Source organism: Nerophis ophidion, linkage group LG07 (genome assembly GCF_033978795.1).
Source record: "Nerophis ophidion isolate RoL-2023_Sa linkage group LG07, RoL_Noph_v1.0, whole genome shotgun sequence".
Taxonomy (NCBI): domain Eukaryota; kingdom Metazoa; phylum Chordata; class Actinopteri; order Syngnathiformes; family Syngnathidae; genus Nerophis; species Nerophis ophidion.
In genome coordinates this window covers 48,931,189-48,948,506 of record NC_084617.1, presented here as the reverse complement: position 1 = coordinate 48,948,506, position 17,318 = coordinate 48,931,189, and the positions used below count along the sequence as shown (strand labels likewise).

Genomic DNA, 17,318 nt, shown 5'->3' with positions numbered 1-17,318 from the left:
TTATTGCTTTTGGGTGCTCGGTGTGTGTATTACTGTTGTCACGAAACCAATATTAATAATAGTTTTTCGGTACTTTTCTAAATAAAGGGGACCACAAAAAAAATGTCATTACTGGATTTATTTTAACAAAAAAATCTTACGGTACATTAAACATATGTTTCTTATTGTAATTGTGTCCTTAAAGGGGAACATTATCACCAGACCTATGTAAGCGTCAATATATACCTTGATGATGCAGAAAAAAGGCCATATGTTTTTTCAACCGATTCCCGAACTCTATGGGTGAATTTTGGCGAATTAAACGCCTTTCTGTTTATCGCTCTTTTTGCGATGACGTCAGAACGTGACGTCTCCGAGGTAATACAGCCGCCATTTTAATTTTCAACACATTACAAACACCGGGTCTCAGCTCAGTTATTTTCTGTTTTTTCGACTATTTTTTGGAACCTTGGAGACATCATGCCTCGTCGGTGTGTTGTCGGAGGGTGTAACAACACTAACAGGGAGGGATTCAAGTTCCACCACTGGCCCGAAGATGCGAAAGTGTCTGCCGCCAGACCCCCATTGAATGTACCAAAGGGTCTCCACATTTTACCGGCGATGGCAGACATGACACAGAGATGTATGGATAACCTGCAGATGCATTTGCAACGATAAATTCAACAAAATCACAAAGGTGAGTTTTGTTGATGTTGACTTATGTGCTAATCAGATATATTTGGTTGCGGTGTGACTGCCAGCTAATTGATGCTAACATGCTACGCTAATTGACACTAACATGCTATTTAGCGGCGGTGCTAAAGCAGACATGGCACAGAGATGTATGGATAACCTGCAGATGCATTTGCAACTAGAAAGTCAACTAAATCACAAAGGTGGGTTTTGTTGATGTTGACTGCCAGCTAATCGATGCTAACATGCTATGCTAATCGATGCTAACATACTATTTGCCGGCGGTGCTAAAGCAGACATGGCACAGAGATGTATGGATAACCTGCTGATGCATTTGCAACTATATTATGTTTCCTTCCACCCACATTTAATGCGAAAAAAACACTTACCAATCAAAGGATTTAAGTTGCTCCAGTGTCACAAGATGCGAAAGTCCTGATCGTTTGGTCCGCACATTTTACCGGCGATGCTAACGCAGCTATTCGGCCATGCTATGGCTATGAATAGCGTCAATAGCTATTCGCTCAATAGCTTCAGTTTCTTCTTCAATACTTTCATACACCAACCATCCGTTTCAGTACATGCGTAATCTGTTAAATCGCTTTAAGTCGCTGAAATTCGAGTATGAATCCGAGCTAATGTCGCTATATCTTGCTGTGCTATTCGCCGTTGTTTGGTTACATTGGCAGCACTGTATGACGTCACAGGTAAATGGATAGTCGCATCGCAAATAGCGAAAATCAAGCACTTTAAAGCTTTTTTTAGGGATATTCGGGGACCGGTAAAATTTTGAAAAAAACTTCAAAAAATACAAAAAGCCACTGGGAACTGATTTTTATTGTTTTTAACCCTTTTGAAATTGTGATAATGTTCCCCTTTAAATAAAATAGTGAACATAAAAGAGAACTTATCTTTTAGTATTAAGTAAACAAACACACGCTCCTAATTTAGTCTGCTGACATATGCAATAACATATTGGGTCATTTATCATTCTATTTTTTGGCAAAATTCTCAAGGACAAGTGGTAGAAAATGAATTATTAATCTACTTATTAATTTACTGTTAATATCTGCTTATTTTCTGTTTCACCATATTCTATCCACACTTCTGTTAAAATGTAATAATCACTTATTTCTTCTGTTGTTTGATACTATACATTAGTTTTGGATGATACCACAAATTTAGGTATCGAGCCGACATCAAGTAGTTACAGGATCATACATTCGTCGTACATGAAGTCATGTGTCCTTGGACATATTTCCTGTTTGTAAACATAATATATATATTTTTTTTAAAACGGAAAGAAAATATTGTGTTGTTAAAAAATATCGATGATATCATAGTAGTATCGACTCGATACGCTATTGTACATGGTATCATTACAGTGGATGGTAGGTGTAGATCCAACAATAGTGTTTGTTTATATTGTATGTCCCAGAAGAGTTGGTGATGGAGGGAATTCTGGGAATTTGTTCTGTAGTGTTTATGTTGTGTTGTGGTGAAAGTATTCTTCCAACATGTGTTTGTGGTTGTTTTTTACTGTGGTTTTACTATATGACCCATGTTTAAGACAGTGTTGGCATTGTTTATACTGCCACCCTTAGTGTGACACGTATGGCTGTTGAGTAAGTATGCACTTCATTCTCTCGTGTGCAGTGTGTTCTAAGTCAAGATGATTGTGTCACTAGTTCATTACAAGTTACTAGTATATTACTAGTTCATTATATTCATTTTTAAATCTCCTGAAGGAACTCTCCTGAAGGAATCAAAAAAGTACTATCTGTCTATCTATCCATTTATCTATCCATCTATCTATCTATCTATCCATCAATCTATCTATCTATCTATTTATGTATATCTATCCATCCGTTCATCCATCCATCCATCCATCTATCTATCTACAACCACATCTTTGTGAGGCTTGGTTGATCATAGACTATACGATCTCTGACTTTTTAATTGTGTATAATGGACCAAACGTGCCACTCTATTAACCACAACAAAATAGATTTCTCCCATATTATTTTAAAGATTGTAAGTTGCCATCAATCCCACGTGGGTGCTCGGCATTGTTTGTGGGTGCTCGGGCCCTGACGCACCTATGCCTCAAAGGGCTTCACAAACCTCAACGACATCCCCTGAACTGAATTCACATCCGGGCAAGAAAAAACTGCAAAAGCCTGATTAAAATTACAAAAAAAAAAAAGCTTTGATTTCTACTTTGTTGCTTTGATGGTTCGTTTAATCAAATATAATAATTTATCAAATCCAGACTGCATGGAGTACAAGTAAAATATGCGGGTATTGCTTCCACGAGACTGCCCATGAGGGCGGTGTAGCTACGGTGATGTAGGTCGTGGAAACAGAAGTGTGCCAGTTGGCTCAAAGACGAGGGAGAAAGAGAGCAAAGAGCCCAAAGAAGACAAGAAAAGCTGTAAAAGGTTTCGTTATCATTTATTACCCGAAAAAGATAGACGTTGTGGTGAAATGTTTGCACTGTCAAATGTAGCTGGCATTTCACCATAACACGACATCAATGATACAACATATTACAAGGAAAGCATACTTCATAGTTAAGATCAGCAAACAAGCATAAACAGGTCGTCTATTTTGGATGCTAACACCATTTAATATGTTTGACTTGCACAATTAATGTACAAACCTCGTTTCCATGTGAGTTGGGAAATTGTGTTAGATGTAAATATGAACGGAATACAATGATTTGCAGATCCTTTTCAGCCCATATTCAGTTGTATGCACTACGAAGACAATATATATTTGAGGTTTAAACTCATAAACTTTATTTTTTTGTTGCAAATAATAATTAACTTAGAATTTCATGGCTGCAACACGTGCCAAAGTAGTTGGGAAAGGGCATGTTCACCACTGTGTTACATCACCATGTCTTTTAACAACACTCAATAAACGTTTGGGAACTGAGGAAACTAATTGTTGAGGCTTTGAAAGTGGAATTATTTCCCATTCTTGTTTTATGTAGAGCTTCAGTCGTTCAACAGTCCGGGGTCTCTGCTGTCGTATTTTACACTTCATAATGCGCCACACATTTTTGATGGGAGACAGGTCTGGATTGCAGGCGGGCCAGGAAAGTACCAGCACTCTTTTTTTACGAAACCACGCTCTTGTAACACATGCTGAATGTGGTTTGGCATTCTCTTGCGGAAATAAGCAGGGGCGTCCATGAAAAAGATGGCGCTTAGATGGCAGCAAATGTTGTTCCAAAACCTGTATGTACCTTTCAGCATTAATGGTGCCTTCACAGATGTGTAAGTTACCCATGCCTTGGGCACTAATGCACCCCCATACCATCACAGATGCTGGCTTTTGAACTTTGTGTCGATAACAGTCTGGATAGTTCGCTTCCCCTTTTGTCCGGATGACACAATGTCGAATATTTCCAAAAACAATTTTAAATGTGGACTCATCAGACCACAGAACACTTTTCTACTTTGCATCAGTCCATCTCAGACCCAAAAAAGCCGGCGGTGTTTCTGGATGTTGTTGATAAATGGCTTTCGCTTTGCATAGTAGAGCTTTATTTTGCACTTACAGATGTAGCGACGGACTGTATGTAGTGACAGTGGTTTTCTGAAGTGTTCCTGAGCCCATGTGGTGATATCCTTTAGAGATTGATGTCGGTTTTTGATACAGTGCCGTCTGAGGGATTGAAAGTCACGGTCATTCAATGTTGGTTTCCGGCCATGCCGCTTATGTGGAGTGATTCCTCCAGATTTTCTGAACCTTTTGATGATATTATGGACCGTAGATGTTGAAAATCCATAAATTTCTTGCAATTGCACTTTGAGAAACGTTATTCTTAAACTGTTTGACTATTTGCTCACACAGTTGTGGACAAAGGGGTGTACCTCGCCCCATCCTTTCTTGTGAAAGACTGAGCATTTTTCGGGACGCTGTTTTTATACCCAATCATGGCACCCACCTGTTCCCAATTACCCGGCACACCTGTGGGATGTTCCAAATAAGTGTTTGATGAGCCTTCCTCAACTTAATCAGTATTTATTGCCACTTTTCCCAACTTCTTTGTCACTTGTTGCTGGCATCAAATTCTAATGTTAATCATTATTAAAAAAAAAAAAAAGTTTATCAGTTTGAACATCAAATATGTTGTCTTTGAATATGGGTTTTTTATTAGCTGGTTTTAGATTACATATTGTATAGTGATGCTGTGCTGGTAAAAGTGCAATTTCAATGTTATGTGCATTTATAAAAAAGAAAGAATGAAAAAATAAATGTACTAATGATAGTCACTCACATGCTGGGTGTGGTGAAATTAACTTCTGCATTTGACCCATCTCCTTGTTCACCCCCTGGGGAGGTGAGGGGAGCAGTGAGCAAAAGCGGGGGCCATGCCCAGGATTCCTTCTGGTGATACAACCCCCAATTCCAACCCTTGATGATGAGTGCCAAGCAGGGAGACAATGGGTTTCCACTTTTATAGTCTTTGGTACTACTCGGTAGGGGTTTGCACTCACAACCTACTGATCTCAGGGCACACATTTTTATCTAATAGACGCATTGAGGCCAGAAAGTGTCTTATTTGATTACTTGATTGATATAACAAATTATTCGATAGATTACTGGATTGCTACAAAAAAATTGACCGAAATTGACCGAAAGAACAAGATCACGGGTACAAGTGGCAGAAATGTGTTTCCTCCGCCGGGTGGCGGGGCTCTCCCTTAGAGATAGGGTGAGAAGCTCTGTCATCCGGGAGGAGCTCAAAGTAAAGCCGCTGCTCTTCCACATCGAGAGGAGCCAGATGAGGTGGTTCGGGCATCTGGTCAGGATGCCACTTGAACGCCTCTCTAGGGATGTGTTTCGGGCACGGGGATGACCCAGGACATGTGCGAAGACTATGTCTCCCGGCTGGCCTGAGAACGCCTCGGGATCCCCCGGGAAGAGCTGGACGAAGTGGCTGGGGAGAGGAAAGTCTGGGCTTCCCTGCTTAGGCTGCTGCCCCCGCGACCCGACCTTGGATAAGCGAAAAAGATGGATGGATGGATGGATACAAAAAATTGATAGTAACAACTACAAACCAATAACTTGTATAATAGGGCTTCATCTTTTTTCTACACAAATGAATGTTAAAAAAATCATATAATATAGATGTAGTTTATACATGTGGAAGAATAACACATATTTTGTTAACACTGAGGGGACTCTGTGGAAATAAATGCAGTTCAGAGTCAAGTTCAAGATAATGCTTTCAAGTTTAATGGACTTTTAAAACAAAGTTTGCCTTTCAAAAAAGGCAGTTTTATGTTTAATGTAACCTATTTTGCATATTTTTACTCAAGTTAAATATACTTGTTAACATCCACTTAGTACGTAAAATCTCTCCATGCATCAGTTCCGCACCAAAAAGCACTTTTGGATGCCCCACTTTCATTTGTAAAAATCATATTAATGAGAGTGTGTGTGCACGTCCTAATTCATCACTACTTGCTGTTCTCACTTTATAATCGTCTGTGCATTTTGATAATTTTAGAGCAAAATAAAATATTTTAGTTTGAAAAAGGAAAGATAACACTCCTGTTGATAAACCTACCCTTATCTGAAATGTTGAAATTTAAGAATATTGTTACCCGAGACGTCAAACACATGCAGCATGATTCAGCTTGTAACAATGACAAATGCCTTTTTACTAACAGAAATGAAGAAACAACAGAACCTCGCAAGATAACTTTTCTTTTCCAATGGCATCTAAAATGGTATCCTGTCGGAGTCAAAAATGTACATACTAGGGATGTCCCGATCCAGGTTTTTGCATTTCCGATCCGATACCGATATTGTTTTTGCACTTCCAATACTACTGGCCTATCCGAGCATGTATTAAAGTTTAAAGTTATTTAGCCTACTTAGTTGTCAGATTCATGCTGAAAAGGATTTTAGTACTCTTGATAACAACTAGCCAGCTGAATTAGGTGAGTTTGAATAATACACAGTAGTTGGTATTCAAGGATAAACACAAAATATCAAAAAGTATACATGACATACAGAAATGGCATCATTAAACAGTAAAAAAGTGAACAGTATAAAGTGCAAATAATGCTGTAAATATTATTTAAAAAAGCAAAACACACAACCTGAGTGGGATAAAATGTCTATAACTCAACATCAATACTTGCTCTTGAACTAGTGTAAACTTAAATATATATATATGTATATATATATATATATATATATATATACACATATATATATATATATATATATACATATATATATATATATATACATATATATATATATATATATATATATATATATATATATATATATATATATATATATATATATATATATATATATATATATATATCTCTACACACTCCCTTCAATTGTTTGCCCCAATCAGGGGGGGCGAACAATTGAAGTCCAAGCATAATGGGGAGATTCTTTCTAACAAAGACGAGCACTTCAAGATAATCAGGTGTCAGCCTGCTCCTGTGTTCATCAATGATGACTGCTAAAAAGCCTCTCACTTGCAAGAGTCATTAAAATGTCTTACAACTTTACCACCACGCTTGACTTTATTGGTGGCGACTTGTCCAGGGTGTACCCCGCCTTCCGCCCGATTGTAGCTGAGATAGGCGCCAGCGCCCCCCGCGACCCCAAAAGGGAATAAGCGGTAGAAAATGGATGGATGGATGGATGGATGTTTTGCACTCCATCTCTTCATCTTTTTCGTTTTGTAGGACAAAATAATTCCACACAGCTGACAATTGTACCGTAACTTTTAATTCACACGGCCGTCTGAACGGTTAGAACGCAGACCTGTGGATGTGTTGAAGGTATTCTGGAAAATGCGGAACGGCGTTTAGGGAGGAGCAGAAGAGTGGAATGTATTATTTAAATCGGTGTGTTTTTTTAAAAACTGGATCTGGATCGGCATTCTCCCATGCCTTGCCGATACGCATTTTTTGGCAAATATCGGCGGCCGATCCGATCCAAATATTGGATCGGGACAACCCTAGTACATACACTTGTAAATAACATAATGTCATGGCTGTCTTGAGTTTCCAATAGTTTCTACAACTCTTATTTTTTTGTGATAGAGTGATTGGAGCACATACTTGTTGGTCACAAAAAACTTCATGAAGTTTGGTTCTTTTATAAAGTTATTATGAGTCTACTGAAAATGTGACCAAATCTGCTGGGTCAAAAGTTTATATACAGCAATGTTAATATTTGCTTACATGTCCCTTGGCAAGTTTCACTGCAATATGGCGCTTTTGGTAGCCATCCACAAGCTTCTGGTTGAATGTTTGATCACTCCTCTTGACAAATTTGGTACAGTTCAGCTAAATTGTTTAGTTTTTTTTAAATGGACTTGTTTTTTCAGCATTATCGACATGCTTAATAGAATATAATATAATAGAATATAATAGAATAGAATAGAATAGAATAGAATAGAAAGTACTTTATTGATCCCTGGGGGAAATTCAGCTTTTTTTTTTTTAAGTCATTACTTTGGGACGGCTATTCTAAAACCCTAATTTTTGCCTGATTTAGCCATTCCTTTACCACTTTTGACGTGTGTTTGGGGTCATTGTCCTGTTGGAACACGCAACTGTGCCCAAGACCCAACCTCCGGGCTGATGATTTTAGGTTGTCCTGAAGAGTTTGGAGGTAATCCTCATTTTTCATTGTCCCATTTACTCTCTGTAAAGCACCAATTCCATTGTCAGCAAAACCGGCCAAGAGTATAATACTACCACCACCATGTTTGACGGTAGGATGGTGTTCCTGGGATAAAAGGCCTCACATTTTCTCCTCCAAACATATTGCTGGGTATTGTAGCCAAACAGCTCAATTTTTATTTCATCTGACATCACATGGACAAAGTTAAGACCTTCTGGAGGAAAGTTTTGCATTTTGATTGTTTTAAAGCAAAATAACATATTTTCGTTAGAAAAAGGAAAGATAACATTACCATTGAATATTAACCTACTCTTATCTGAAATGGTGAAAATTAAGAATATTGTTACCCAAGACCTCGCAGACATGCATCATGATTCAGCTTGTAACAATGACAAATGCCTTTTTACGTACAGAAACGAAGAAACATCAGTACCTCACAAGGTAACATTGTTTTTCAATGGCATCGATTTAAAAAAAATATATATTTTGTTTCCCGTGTTGGTATTAGCCTCTGAATGAGAATTACAAACGAGGTAATCCTATCAAAGTCGTGCCATTACCAAGTGGGAACCTGCATCAGTAATAATAAAGGGCGTGGGGGCTCATCAGCTGAACAGAGCACTGTATAATCGCTCTCAAAGAGGCCTGGCCTACTGAGGGAGACAGGGTGACAGGTTTCTGGGCTGTTTTGACGTGACGATTTATCGTGGCACCAAAGCGTGCTGACAGCCTCACTAATGAAGAACGCATAAAGGCAAGCTGGGAGAAGTGAAGAAGGAGCTGACAGGGATACTGAGACAATGGCTTCTGAATGGCAGTAACATTTAATTTATGAAAATGTTTTTTTAGAACTTATCTACCAGGGACTTTCATTTATGGAGATGGATGACATGTTTAAACGTAAACTACTAGATTAAAAACATGTAAAGAGAGCTACTTTCATTAAAATAAACTTGAGTGGGTAGCAGCGCAGTATCGAAGACTCCAAACTCTACTCTCCATTGCAGTAAAAAGTGTTCTTTCCAAAGAGAAGCATGGGAATTAGCTCACATTAGGATTATTTTTGGGCCTTTTTGAACCACATTTGTTAAACTTAAATTAGGTCTGGGCGATATATCGAATATACTCGATATATTGCGGGTTTGTCTCTGTGCGATGTAAAAAATTATTATTTTGTGAGTATTCAAGTATACGTTTTCACGCAGTTGTTTTTAGCTCTACACTACAGGCTTTTCTCACTCTTTCTTGTCTCTCCTTCGCACAGAGAGATAAAACAAGCGCACCTTGTTACAAAGGTCTCATACTGTCGCGTGTGCAACGTCATACACCCTCGCCGATCAGAGAGGTATCGGCATTGGTAAAGTTAGCTGTGGCAGGTGGTGCAAGCGGAGCGTTGCGACTGGTAATACGAGAGAGAAAAGGTGCAAATCTGGTAACAAATGGAGGAAGAAAAATTAATTCCCAAGAAAAACAGCCCTGCTGGTGCTTTTGGCTTCAAGCGGGAAGATGTTGAACAGACAACCGTTATATGTCAAATATGCGGCAAAAGTATTGCTACAAAAAGTAGCAGCACTACTAATTTGTAGCATCATTTGAAAAGTCACCCGCTAGAAAATGAAGAGTGCTTGAAACTCTGCATGTCAACATTTGTGGCCGGTGCCACACCCACAAAATGCTGAAGCAAACAGCGCTGGCCCGATTGAGCCTGGTGTTTTCCATTTCCAGATCAACACCGTATGAGAAAAATAGTCAACAAAAGATGGACATAATGTCCACAACGTCCAAAGGAACCTACCACATAGCGACGGACATACACTATTTGATTTCCTATTATGCAGCTCATTTCTATTATGCAGTTTTTGAAATATATTGTGTGATATCATGCACAAAAAGCACTTTATTTGTTTTAAACTATTGTAGTGGCATTCTGTACAAAAAGTGCACTTTAATTTGGTGTTGTTTTTATACGTCATCTTAGTGACATCATACACAAAAGTGCACTAATAGTTTGTTTTAAAATTTATTAAAATGTATCTGACAATCTAGCATTTTCTGTTTTTAAATTACATGAATGTTTGTGCCACTGCTTAATAACTGTTTAATAAATGCAGTTTTGGTAAATTGACTTAGTTGTGATTTCCCTCTCTGCATTAATGTTTAAAATGAACATATATTAATGCAGTATGAACAAGAATGTTTCAATGTAGACACATAGAATCATCGTACTGGTGTTATTATATAAATCAAGTGTTAATTCAAGGCTAAGGTAGAATATTGAGATAGATATTGTGTATCGTGACATGGCCTAAAAATATTGAGATATTAATAAAAGGCGATATCGCCCAGCCCTAACTTGCATTGAGATTGTCAGGAAACAGCTTCTAACTTTGGGGTATTTCTCCCTCCATCCCTCCCATCTCATTCCCAACATGTGTACTGACAATGAGAAGTGTCTCACCCTCCTAACAACGCATTACTGGATGTAATAATTAAAGTTAAAGTACCACTGATATTCACACAAACACTAGGTGTGGTAAAAATTACCCTCTGCATTTGACCCATCCCCTTGTTCCACCCCCTGGGAAGAAAGGGGAGCAGTGAGCAGCAGTGGTGGCCGCGCTCGGTACTCATTTTGGTGATTTAAACCCCAATTCCAACCCTCGATTCTGAGTGCCACGCAGGGAGATAAAGGGTCCCGTTGTTATAGTCTTTGGTATGACTCAGCCGGGGTTTGAACTCACGACCTACGGATTTCAGAGTGGACAATCTAACCACAAGGCCACTGAGCAGGTTGGTGCATGGTGCACTGTGTATCGTCATTCCCGGGCAATAAGCCACTACTTTTTCCCCACGCTTTGGACCCCGCACTTTATACCATGCTGTGGCTAATTGATGGACTCTGTTCATTTTTGCATACTTCAAATGCCACCAATACATTTAGCCTTGTCACATCAGATGAACAAAATTGCTGAACGGTTTACGGCAGTTCCTGTCTTCACAATAAAAGTGCTACCTCATCCTGCCTGCGCTAACAAATTAAGAGTCTCAGAAAGCTGGTGTGCACAGGATAGCAAGATACGGAGTTTTCCGGCAATGTATTACTTGAAAAATTTATTTAAAAAAAGTATGGAAGCTGGACAAATAAGATGCCAAAAACCAACCACTTTCATGTGGTATTGGACAGAAAGGAGGACTTTTTTCTCCTCCATTTAAAAATGTGGATGTTATCATCACTACTTTCTGATTCCAATCAATGCAAGTCATCAGAATCAGGTGATACAACAACATGTATTCTTGTCTTCATGAAAGAAATTAACCTATATGCTTGTATAATCATTAAACACCTTTAACTTGTTAACAAAAATGTATCTTTCATACATAAATACATATATATATATATATATATATATATATATATATATATATATATATGTCGACTTGGTCAATTGAAAAGTAGCTCGCCTGCAGAAAAAGTGTGGGCACCCCTGGTTTAGGGTATACCAATGAAATTGTTCACAATAAATCAAATGTTTCACACATAGGGATGGGTAACCAAATCCAATACTATGTTGGTGGCCTACTGGTCGGCGATTCACAATATATTTTGGTTGTGCGTAATGTCACGGCCATGTGTCCGCTCTTCAGGACTTGACGATGACTCCAGCAGCATTAAAAGCGGACTCTGCCAAACTATCTCTAGATAATGTAGCAATTATCAATGCCAACAAAGAAATTGACTCAAAAAACGCTCCAACATAGGTCAAGTAATGCACTACCTTGCTTGATGCTACTATACATTCACTTCGCTATTGGCATGCTACTGATTGGCATTAGCAAGTCTACATGAAAATGTCAACACCTTCCAATTCGTTAATAAAATATATAACTAAGATGAACGTTACGTTACACAGCTGGTGCGTAATACGTACAACACTTACAGTGTTAACACTTTGAAGGGCACAACAGACAGCAAAGACTGAACTGATCACCACAGCATAAACTATACACTACTGCCATCTAACGTTTTGGACTTGCATCTGCAATTGCAACTTAGTGGCATGGCTGCAAATGAGACTCAGAAATGGGATAATGAAAAACCAACTGGACAGCAGTGACCACCACTTTCCGAAGACAGCTGGCACCCCACTCGGCGACGGAAAGTTTCTGTGAGTATGGCTTCCTGCGCTTCGTGCACTTTACTCATGGATAGGTTGGCTTTGCTAGAGAGCCGTGCCCGCCAGTTAGAGCAGTGTAATTTCGTAACCTTAGATGTTGCGGACACATCTGCTAGCGTTAGCTGTAGCGAGCTAACTAGCCCAGCTTGTAGCAGCCCTAATCGGCCTACAAGCTACGGTGTACCGGTTGAGACGCATAATAGATTTAGCCCTTTAGCTAGTCCTACACCCCAGTCTACCGGGCACCACACTTTAGTCATAGGGGACTCCATCACCCGAAACATAAAGCTTAGCAAACCAGCCACAATTAAGTGTATTCCCGGGGGCAGAGCACCTGACATTGAAGCTAATCTTAGGGAGCTAACTCGCAACAGGTCTAGTAAACACGTACGGCAGGCTAACCGCACCACTAGTTATGCGAATATAGTAATACACGTTGGCTCCAATGACGTTAGGATGAGACAATCAGAGATTACAAAGAGAAACATAGCCAGGGCTTGTAATCTCGCCAGAAAGATGTCCAGGCATCGAGTAATTGTCTCTGGCCCCCTGCCTGGGAGAGGCAATGATGAGAGATATAGCAGATTAGTCTCTCTTAACAGGTGGCTGGATAGCTTCTGCAGACAACAGGGATTTACGTTTATTGATAATTGGCCCTCTTTCTGGGGCAAACCTGGCTTGCTGAGGAGAGACGGCCTTCACCCTAACCAGGAAGGCGCTATCCTCTTGTCTCGGAACATAGACTTCGCATTGAGCCACATTTGACTAACTGCACTAGAGCAAGCCCGGTCACAGGCAATTACAGAGCCTGCTAGCCTGGGTATGGAGTCAGTTAAGTTAGAACTAGCCAGCGCCAGGCTGGATGATCCCTGTACACATAGCAATTTTCGTAGAATAATACACAACTCACAAAATGTTTTTTCTACTGTGTCTATGACTACGTCAGAGTTAGACATGCGTTCTACTGAGGTGGCAAATTATGATGCGTTCAGTTTATCGCAGCGCCAAGTAGACAATCTGAAAATTCCCGTCATATCAATTCCTAGATATGGTCGTAATTATTTTAAGTACACTTCGCATAATAAACGCAACATTATTAATATTGCTACTACGGATAATTTTATCAAGAACTCCTTAAAACAGCCCACTACCTATAATATGGGCTTTCTAAACATCAGATCTTTGTCTCCCAAAACGTTATTAGTCAATGAGGTCATTAGAGACAACAACCTTAACGTCATCGGTCTTAGCGAAACCTGGCTTAAACCAGACGACTTTTTTGCGATAAATGAGGCATCCCCTCCTAACTATACGAATGCGCATATTGCCCGTCACCTCAAAAGGGGAGGGGGTGTCGCACTAATATACAACGAAAACTTTAACTTTAGTCCTAACTTAAATAATAAATATAAATCGTTTGAGGTGCTTTCTATGAAGTCTGCCACATCTCTGCCTCTGTGCCTGGCCGTTATCTACCGCCCCCCAGGGCCCTATTCGGACTTTATTAGTGAATTCTCAGAGTTTGTTGCTGATCTAGTGACGCACGCCGATAATATAATTATAATGGGGGACTTTAATATCCATATGAATACCCCATTGGACCCACCGTGCGTGGCGCTCCAGACTATAATTGATAGCTGTGGTCTTACACAAATAATAAATGAACCGACGCATCGCAGCGGTAATACGATAGACCTAGTGCTTGTCAGAGGTATCACCGTCTCCAAAGTTATGATACTCCCGTATACTAAAGTAATGTCCGATCATTACCTTATAAAATTCGAAGTTCAGACTCATGTTCGGCAAGCTAATAATAATAATAACTGCTACAGCAGCCGCAACATTAATGCTGCCACAACGACGACTCTTGCGGACCTACTGCCCTCGGTAATGGCACCGTTCCCAAAGTATGTGGGCTCTATTGATAACCTCACTAACAACTTTAACAACGCCCTGCGCGAAACCATTGATAGTATAGCACCGCTGAAGTTAAAAAAGGCTCCAAAAAGGCGTACACCATGGTTTACTGAAGAAACTAGAGCTCAGAAATTATTATGTAGAAAGCTGGAACGCAAATGGCGCACGACTAAACTTGAGGTGCACCATCAAGCATGGAGTGATAGTTTAATAACTTATAAACGCATGCTTACCTTAGCTAAAACTAATTATTACTCAAATCTCATCCGCATTAATAAAAACGATCCAAAATTTTTGTTTAGTACAGTAGCATCGCTAACCCAACAAGGGACTCCTTCCAGTAGCTCCACCCATTCGGCAGATGACTTTATGAAGTTCTTTAATAAGAAAATTGAACTTATTAGAAAGGAGATTAAAGACAATGCGTCCCAGCTACAACGGGGTTATAGTAACACAGATACGATTGTATATACGGCGGATACTGCAAATATCCAAAATAGTTTCTCTCGTTTTGATGAAATAATACTAGAAGGATTGTTACAATGTGTAAATGGAATAAAACAAACAACATGTTTACTTGACCCACTTCCTGGGAAACTTATCAAGGAGCTTTTTGTATTATTAGGTCCATCAGTGCTAAATATTATAAACTTATCACTTTCCTCGGGCACTGTTCCCGTTGCATTCAAAAAAGCGGTTATTCATCCTCTCCTTAAAAGACCTAACCTCGATCCTGACCTCATGGTAAACTACCGACCGGTGTTTCACCTTCCCTTTATTTCGAAAATCCTCGAAAAAATTGTTGCAGAGCAGCTAAATGAGCACTTAGCGTTTAACAATCTATGTGAAACCTTTCAATCCGGTTTCAGGGCAAATCACTCGACTGAGACAGCCCTCGCAAAATTGACTAATGATCTATTGCTAACGATGGACTCTGATGCGTCATCTATGTTGCTGCTCCTCGATCTTAGCGCTGCTTTCGATACCGTCGATCATAATATTTTATTAGTGCGTATCAAAATACGAATTGGTATGTCAGACTCAGCCCTGTCATGGTTTAACTCTTATCTTACTGATAGGATGCAGTGCGTCTCCTATAACAGTGTGACCTCGGACTATGTTAAGGTAACGTGTGGAGTTCCCCAGGGTTCGGTCCTTGGCCCTGTACTCTTCAGCATCTACATGCTGCCGCTAGGTGACGTCATACGCAAATACGGTATTAGCTTTCACTGTTATGCTGATGACACCCAACTTTACATGCCCCTAAAGCTGACCAACACGCCGGACTGTAGTCAGTTGGAAGCGTGTCTTAATGAAATTAAACAATGGATGTCCGCTAACTTTTTGCAACTTAATGCCAAAAAAACGGAAATGCTGATTATCGGTCCTGCTAGACACCGACCTCTATTTAATAATACAACTTTAACATTTGACAACCAAATAATAAAACAAGGTGACTCTGTAAAAAATCTGGGTATTATCCTCGACCCAACTCTCTCCTTTGAGGCACACATTAAAAGCGTTACTAAAACGGCCTTCTTTCATCTCCGTAATATCGCTAAAATTCGCTCCATTTTGTCCACTAAAGACGCCGAGATCATTATCCATGCGTTTGTTACGTCTCGTCTCGATTACTGTAACGTATTATTTTCGGGTCTCCCCATGTCTAGCATTAAAAGATTACAGCTGGTACAAAATGCGGCTGCTAGACTTTTGACAAGAACAAGAAAGTTTGATCATATTACGCCTGTACTGGCTCACCTGCACTGGCTTCCTGTGCACTTAAGATGTGACTTTAAGGTTTTACTACTTACGTATAAAATACTACACGGTCTAGCTCCAGCCTATCCTGCCGATTGTATTGTACCGTATGTACCGGCAAGAAATCTGCGTTCAAAAGACTCCGGCTTATTAGTGATTCCTAGAGCTCAAAAAAAGTCTGCGGGCTATAGAGCGTTTTCCGTTCGGGCTCCAGTACTCTGGAATGCCCTCCCGGTAACAGTTCGAGATGCTACCTCAGTAGAAGCATTTAAGTCTCATCTTAAAACTCATCTGTATACTCTAGCCTTTAAATAGACCTCCTTTTTAGACCAGTTGATCTGCCGCTTCTTTTCTTTCTCCTATGTCCCCCCCTCCCTTGTGGAGGGGGTCCGGTCCGATGACCATGGATGAAGTACTGACTGTCCAGAGTCGAGACCCAGGATGGACCGCTCGTCGGGACCCAGGATGGACCGCTCGCCTGTATCGGTTGGGGACATCTCTACGCTGCTGATCCGCTTGAGATGGTTTCCTGTGGACGGGACTCTCACTGCTGTCTTGGAGCCACTATGGATTGAACTTTCACAGTATCATGTTAGACCCGCTCGACATCCATTGCTTTCGGTCCCCTAGAGGGGGGGGGTTGCCCACATCTGAGGTCCTCTCCAAGGTTTCTCATAGTCAGCATTGTCACTGGCGTCCCACTGAATGTGAATTCTCCCTGCCCACTGGGTGTGAGTTTTCCTTGCCCTTTTGTGGGTTCTTCCGAGGATGTTGTAGTCGTAATGATTTGTGCAGTCCTTTGAGACATTTGTGATTTGGGGCTATATAAATAAACATTGATTGATTGATTGATTGATTGATTGAATCAAAATCAGTTAATTTTTAAATGTCGTAAAAAAAATGTTTATGTAATTTTCAAAACCAATTAATATTTATTAACATACTCAAAAGTACCAAACAATGGTAGTTGAGTACTGGAATCGATACCCAGGTTCTGAGAATTGGTAATGTATCAGTTCAAATGCGAACCGTACCCATCACTATTCACGGAACGATTCAGCCATCTAGCAAGTTATGGACTCACCCTCAACATTAACAAGAAACAATAAA

At 39.9% G+C, this 17,318-nt stretch overlaps 1 protein-coding gene across 3 annotated transcripts in view; it reads right to left on the bottom strand.

Moving 5' to 3' along the window:
- edil3a (EGF-like repeats and discoidin I-like domains 3a) overlaps positions 1 to 17,318 on the bottom strand; it is a 365,883-nt gene that overhangs the window by 259,792 nt on the left and 88,773 nt on the right. The window lies entirely within an intron of this gene.